This window comes from Pteropus vampyrus, unplaced genomic scaffold (assembly GCF_000151845.1).
Source record: "Pteropus vampyrus isolate Shadow unplaced genomic scaffold, Pvam_2.0 Scaffold39, whole genome shotgun sequence".
In the NCBI taxonomy this organism is placed as follows: Eukaryota; Metazoa; Chordata; class Mammalia; order Chiroptera; family Pteropodidae; genus Pteropus; species Pteropus vampyrus.
In genome coordinates, this window is record NW_011888820.1 from 3,455,621 (window position 1) to 3,463,390 (window position 7,770).

The window sequence follows — 7,770 nt, forward strand, 5'->3', positions numbered from 1 at the left end:
TAGATCTCTAAGAGCTAAAATCCAGGTAGTAGCAAGCTGCATTCTTTTGGAGGCTCTGAGGGAGAATCCATTTCCTTGTTCATCATTTAAGTTGTTGGCCAAATTCAGTCCCTTGTGGTTGTCATTTTCTTGCTAGCTATCAGCAGAGGGCTGTTCCCAGCTTCTAGAAGGCACTCATGTTCCTTCACTTGTAGGGAAGGGAAACCATTACCTCTACTAAACCTCTTAGGGTTCTTTTTGGAATTAAATTGACATAAGAAAAATCAACAGAAGAAAAGCATACAACTTTATTTAACACAAGTTTTTTTGTGACATGGGAGCCTTCATAAGGCATGAAGACCCAAATAAATTATGAAACCAATTTGCTTTTACATTAGGTAGAACAAAGAAAGGCAATTGCTGTACCCTCTAACTCCAGTGAAGAAGTTGAGATTCCTTTTTTCAGGGCAGGGCCTTTCTTCACAGCTTCATTCCTTTCACCTGGCTTGTCTCCCAAGTCACCTGCATCATTTCTTCATTAGTTATACTTTTGTTATAATGCTTGTCTTTTTTTCTCTTAACTTTCCTGAGACTGATTCCATATAAAAATGTCCTTGTTTTTTCTGCATGGGTGTGCAGTTTTCCTTTCATACTTTCTTAAAATTCTAGGTTTAATTAACTTGGAAGTTTATTATCCCTCATCTACACATATAATTTTGATCTTCTGCTTACAAGATTATTTTTTAAAGCATTTTGTTTGCTTAGATTTGTTTGTTTTACTAATTAGTTTTATAAAAGGAGAAACTCACTTTTACATTTTGAATTAAATACCCCTACTGAGAGTCAAATAATTAAAATTTAAAAATCCAATTCAGACAATTGGAAAATTTTTTAATTAAACTGTTGAATGCAACAAAATTAACTCTGTTATTAGAAACAACTGATTATAGAGCAAGACAGAAAATTAAAGATCATCTGACATAGTATTTCTCCAGCTTGGTTTACATTAGAATCACCTGAAGAGACCCAAGGTAAACCAATTAAATCAGAACCTGGGCAGATGGTAAGGCCCCCAGGAATCATTCCTTGTTAAAGCTCGCTACAATTCTATTTTGCAGCTTGAGTCGAAAGCCACTAATCCATTTAAGATCCTACTTTTTACAGATGAGGAACCTGAGACCCAAAGAGAGAAAAACGGCCAGATAGGAAATTCAAGCCTCCTGACTTTAAATCTAGTGAGTTTTTTATATTTGCATTGTTCTCAATCATTGGGATGATTAGAATCCTCTTTGGAGCATTAACAGTTATTTGATAAAGCCCTAAATCCTACTTCAAAACTACTGAAGCACAATCTGCCACTCCCTAGATAGTCAAGAAGAGCACCAAAGTTGAAAATCCTTGCAATTTACCTAGAGTAGTGATATTTATCATAAGAGAAGAATATAATCAAGATTTCTCTCCTACATCTCTTTTAATTGATCAGTCTTTGTTTTCGTTAGCTTATACATAGATAGATAAATATAGATTTTTCAAAATATACTACAATCTCATTTGGGGGGCCATTTTCACTTTGTTTTTCTTTATTTTTTTAAAATTCTAAATTCTATTAAGATGTTGAGATGAGGCAATATGTAAGTATTAAAACTGAATAATAAATATGTGATTAAAACTAGAACATCTAAATACCTGCAAAGAACTTGGCAAATATAATAGTTTAGTTAGTCTAGAAAAATATAATTTAATTTGTTCATTAATAGTTTAGTTTTAGAAAAATGTACATTTATTGAAAACTTTCAGTTTGTCAGGCATAATACTAATAAGAACTTTACATGCACTATCTCATATAATCTTAGCAATAATCCTATGAGGTAATCATTATTGTAATCTCTACTTTACAAAGGAAAAAACAGGCATAGAGAAATTAAGTAATTCAGCCAACATCACATAATAATTGTTTGAGAATTTATAAATTGGAATGATTAAAAAAGATATTTGTCCATCTCCTTATCCATAGCACTAAACTGACATAAGTAGTTGTAGAAGTCAGACATTAGGTGCAGAGAAGACCAATCGAGAAGGTACAAGGCTTTCGAATCCTATATTTTATATTAATTCAGTCTATCAAGACTGCTGACTGTCCTAATGATTTTCTAAAAATTTTAAAATTTCAAAATCTGACACAAGAAAAAAATAGATGACCCAGATAGACCAATATCATGAAACAGTTATCATGAGATTACCTCCAGTATACTCTAGGCTCAAATGAGTCTACAAGTACATAATTTCAAACATCAAAGAATGTATTATTTCTGTGCTTAAAACTGTTAAAGAAAAAAAGAAAAACATGGAAAGCTATTCAATTTATTTCATGAAACTAGCAAAATCCCAGTGCCAAAACTTGACAAAAAATAGTACACAAAAGAAAAGACCATTACCATTTATAACATAACAAAATGTTAAAACAAAACATAAACTTAACAAAAACCTAAGTAATATATTAGCAAACTGTCTTTAGTAGTAATTAATTGAACCATCAACTATGAGCAGAGTGTATCAGGGAAACAGGAGATTGATTTCTATTAGGAAGTCTATATATAAAATTCATTGTACAATAGTTTCAATAAGAACATTCATATGATAATCTCAATAAATGCTAAAAAAAAAAAGTGCATCAGAAAAAATAAACAGCCATTATTGTTTTAAATAGAACAGTTCTCTTTTTAAAAAAAGCTTAGAAAACTAGGGATAAAAGGATACAACTAGTACCTACCTATCTTTAAGTTAAACAATAATACAGGAAGCATTACCAACAGTGTCCAACTTAAAAGTGTAACATATCCCATTTTGCATAAAACTAAAGCCAGATTACTGTCACCATTATTTGACACTATTCTCTTATTTTTCTAGCAAATGCAACTTAAAACTTATAAATTGTTTATTTCTGGACTTTTCCATTTAATATTTTCAGACAGTGGTTGACCCAGGTAACTGAAACCACAGAAAGCGAAACCATGGATAGGAGCGGGACTACTGTAGTATATAATGTTAATGCAAATCCAAATGGGGCTTATTCACCACTTTTAAAAATTTTAAATGGTAGAACTACAATGATGGTTTCTTAAAAGTTAAATATATACCTACATTCGAACCCAGCCCTTTTTTTCCTCCCCAAAAGAAATGAAAACATGTGTTCACACAAGAATTTGTATTTGAATGTTCATAGTAGCTTTATTTGCAATATCCAAAAAATGAGGAAAAAAATGTGAGTGTTCATCAATAAAATACTGAATAAACAAAATGTGGTACATCTATATTAATGGAATAATACAAAACAACAACAGAAAAAGAGGAATAAACTACATGCAACGATGTGGTTGAATCTAAAAATCATTATGCTGAGTGAAAGAAGCCAAACAGTATATGATTCCGCAAAATTAAATTCTAAAAAATGCAAACCAATCTATAGTGACAGAAAACAGATCGATGTTTGCGTAGGGCCAAGGGTAGAAAAAGGATTATATGCAAACTGGCTCAAGCAAACTTTTAGGGTGGATAGAAATGTTCCATATAATGGTTGTAGTGGAAGTTTCATGGGGTTATACAAATGTCAAATTGAATCAAACTGTGTCCTTTAAATGAATGGATATAGTTATCCTATATAAATTATGCCCCAATAATATTTTTTTAAAACTTAAATTGTATATGGGTCAGATTTAACAAAATAATTTTTTCTTATAAATACATGAGAATAGGAAAGAAAAAAATGTTAATAAGAGGTTCCTTTCAAATAAAAAACAAATCCAGATTTAGCAAGGAGATATTTTATTGAACGGATTATTGCCAGTAGGGAAAAGGTCTACTTAATAGCGAGAACTCTTACCATAAGATCTGCAAGTTTCTTCTTTGTAGAAGGAATAAACAAGGCTAGTAAGAACCCAGTATGGAGTAGTGAAGTAAGAGAGTGGAATTAGAACATTTTTTTTTTTTATCCTGAGGCCAGTCTACTCTCTAGATGGGCTGTTAAGGAGGGGTTTTAAGCTGGCTCAGGTTGAGAATGGGTCAAGGTTCAGGGACCTGCAGGAAGGAAAGAATCTTAACCAAACTATGACTAACAAGCATTTGTTCCCCTTGATCAGTTAATCATTTATGTATGGGAATCTGGGGGATCTGCATGTAGCCTTGTTATAGGTAAATGAGGGAGGCATACTTGAGTCATATCTAAGGTATATGGGAAAAATTGCTTTTGCTGCAAGCCATTTCTGGAACACAAAGAGTAGACAATTTTTTAACCCTGGCTCTTCTCCAGGAGCACACGTTCAAGTAAATTCAATACCGTCAATCTTTTCTAGAGGAGGCTGCCCTGTTATACAATTCCAGGGGGCATTTTATTCTGCTCCTAGATAGGAATGCACGTGAATCAATGGTAATTAAGACCAATTAATGGAACAAAAGAAATAACTCTTGAACTCATAACTCTTACAGTATATAGAAAAACTTAAAACATAATAAATAATATAATACCAATCAATGGGAAAAATCACATATTTTCAAAGTATTATGTTAAGACTGAATTTTTGGATAAAAAGCAGATTAAAGCTACACATAATATCAAAAACTAAAACAGGTAGCAAATAAAGAGTTGAATTTTACCCTCTTTAATAAACTCAGAGAAAATATAGCTTAATATTTAGCTGGTATCTATATGAGGAAGGTCTTTACATCATAAGGGCAATGCAATAAAAGTGTAAAGGAAAACTGTTTATATGGTTACATAAAACTACAAAAACATTTGCATGCCAAAACCAATATAATGAAATTTTAAAACACCTAATAAAATCCACCACTCCCCTCTCACCTATAAAGAAGAGTTATTTGCTTTGACTTGGAAATAATTATTGATATAGAGGAAGGAAGGATTTGGAGAGATTATATCATGGAGTCATTGAGTGCAGATCTGATTATCAACCAATGTGCATAGATATGGCCATATGCTTTATCAAAAGGCTGGTTTGTAATATCTGCTGCTAGAGCTGTACTTTTCCTACTCTTGGTTCAGCAAACAGAGATACATTTGGCACAGCAGGAGGCCTCTAGGATCCTGATTCAGCCCTGTTATTTGCACCATTCTTATTGAACAATTGGGCCCTATATGGTATCTACTATTAAATACTTCTCAGTATCATCTTTGATTATATAGATATCATCCTAGAGCATTTTTAGTACCAGTAAAAAGAACCATCTCTTTCTTTCCTTCCTTCCTCTCCCCGCCACCCCGAATGATATAAAGCTATGTTAAATAAGTTTATTTCTACAATTGCCTGGAAGGTTGACAGAGAAAATCATTAACTAAAATTTTTCAACATAAGAAGATTGAGATAGTACCCAAGAAAATTATATTTGTAATGCTAAATAAAACACTTGTAAATGGGGATGGGGAGTTGAAAGAAAGAATGAGAGAAAAGCAAAGTTCAAAGAAGATGTATGGGGAGAACTCACGAAGAAATGATAAATTTCCATCTGCCTGTGGGAACTCCCACTACCCAAATCAGGGATTCCATGGCTGATACCTATGGTCTAGGCTTATGGATTCCATTCTATATATTAACCTATCTATCTAAACAGATAAAAATCTCAAACTTGTAATTCTTTGAAGAACAAACATCTCCCTCCTGACAGCCTTGAGCCCAGAGAACATCTTGGTCTAACAAGTCATCTGTTGGCAATTCCTCATTTGAGCTAACAACTAAGTCATAATTTGAAGATGTGTTTTGAATTTAAGTACTATATATAGAGAAATATGAATTTTGCTTAAAAGCAGACTACCAATTATCTTTTGTTCTTCATCCTTAAATATCTTTGGGGAGACTGTTGCAAAAGTAAATATTAAGTAACTTAGTTTTTAAAGTTGAAGTTCCATAATCAGTATGTAGAGTCAAAATCCTTGAGCAGAGAGAAAGGATAGGTTTTGTTTATCTGCTTCATCCAAAGCAGCAACCCTGCATGTGAGCCCCATAATAACCTGCAAGGACCTTGAGCTCAAAGACTTTATCTTTCATCACTCTATCTTTGGTGTAATGAACCCAGCTATTAATAAGGATCCTCAAAATGGCTCTAGAATTCAGGCTGATACAAAAATTTGGAAGCAGAAACCATCGTCATAGAATTATAGAATTCTAGAAACACTGGGCCCACTCATTTTATAGGTAAGAAAACTGAGGGCTAGCCATTTTAAGTTACCAGTTAAAGATCTGACAGCAAGGCAGTGCTAGATAAAGCCAAGTCCCCATCTACTTTCATATTTTTTCTTAAAGGTACTATATAAATAATTAAGAGAGGTAAGGCTGTAATAGTGCTATCTATAGACCAATCATTCTGTGCTAGGCAGAGCACAGTACTGACACTTCTGAGAACTTAGGGCAGTTGAAAGCAAATATCTTTTATTTAGACAATTTGAGAGATTTAAATAAAGTCTGTGGATTAGATAACAGTATTAAATCAATGTTAATTTCCTTGTTTTAAAAATTGTATGTGGTCGTATAAGAAAATATCCTTGTATTGGGGAATAATACCCATAAGTAGTTAGGGGTAACGAGGCATCATGTCTGGAGGTAACTTTTAGATGGCTCCAAAAAATTGTGTGTGTATATAGAAGGGCAGGGTGCGGGATGGAGAGGATGGGGGTGTGGCTTGGACTAGAATGATAAGAGAGATGAAAACAAATGTAGCAAATGAAGGATGTGTTCTAAAAGTAAAGTCAAAAGATTGGCTAATAGCTTAGATATAGCAGACAATAGCGGGGGAAATCATGGAAAACTCACAGATTTTTAGCGGGAGTAAATGAGTGATAATGGTGTCACCAATTGAGATAGGGAAGACTGGGGTGATGAATATCTTTGGGGGAAAGGGGTACCAAAACAGCATACCAAGAATTCTATTTTGTCCATGCTATGCTTCATGTACCAACACTGTAAATATGTAGAGATAGCCAATGTGCAGTTGGATATAAGAATCTGAAATATTAAGGAGAATACAGGGATGGAAATAAAGATTTGAAACATATGCTCATCATATTAAAGATGCTTTTGATTTCAAAAACAACAGAGATTCAGCTGTACCCTAGAAATACCTGGGGGTTAGCTGATTTCAGAAGGGGCAGCAAATAAAATGAGCGATCATTGTACTATGTGCAGCTTTTACTACAGCTAGCTTCATCTTTTCAAATGAATTTGATTGTATTGTAGGCTTCCAAGAGGTGTAGAACATGAAGGTGACCATTGGTGCTTCTATGTCTGTTTTTAGTTTATTGTCATGGGAATAGGACTGGTAGTGAAAGGAATGGAGAACATATGAACAGGGAAAACCTGGTATTTCTCAAAATAAATATAAATCATTGAAATAGCATATATATTATAGAGAGAGAGACATACACATATATTAACAGAAATAGAATTCTAAAATAAACATCCTTTGAATTTCATTATAAATACCAACATCAAAATTCCTGCAAAGATGAACATGATGTAGCCTTGCCACTGACATACCCCTTTGAATAGTTTGAAATAGAGCACCATTTTATTGAATTCCATGGTGAAGCAGATGGAGCTATAGCAAAGCCCTGGTGTTATTTCTGAAATTATAACTTACATTTTATAGCACTTTATAATTTATAAAATCTTTTTACCAACATTATTTCATTTTGTTCTTCCCTTTAGCCACAAGGTAAATAAGATATATATTATTATCTCTATTAGACAGATAAGGAAAAATGACAGCCTCTGAAAATAAAGTGGC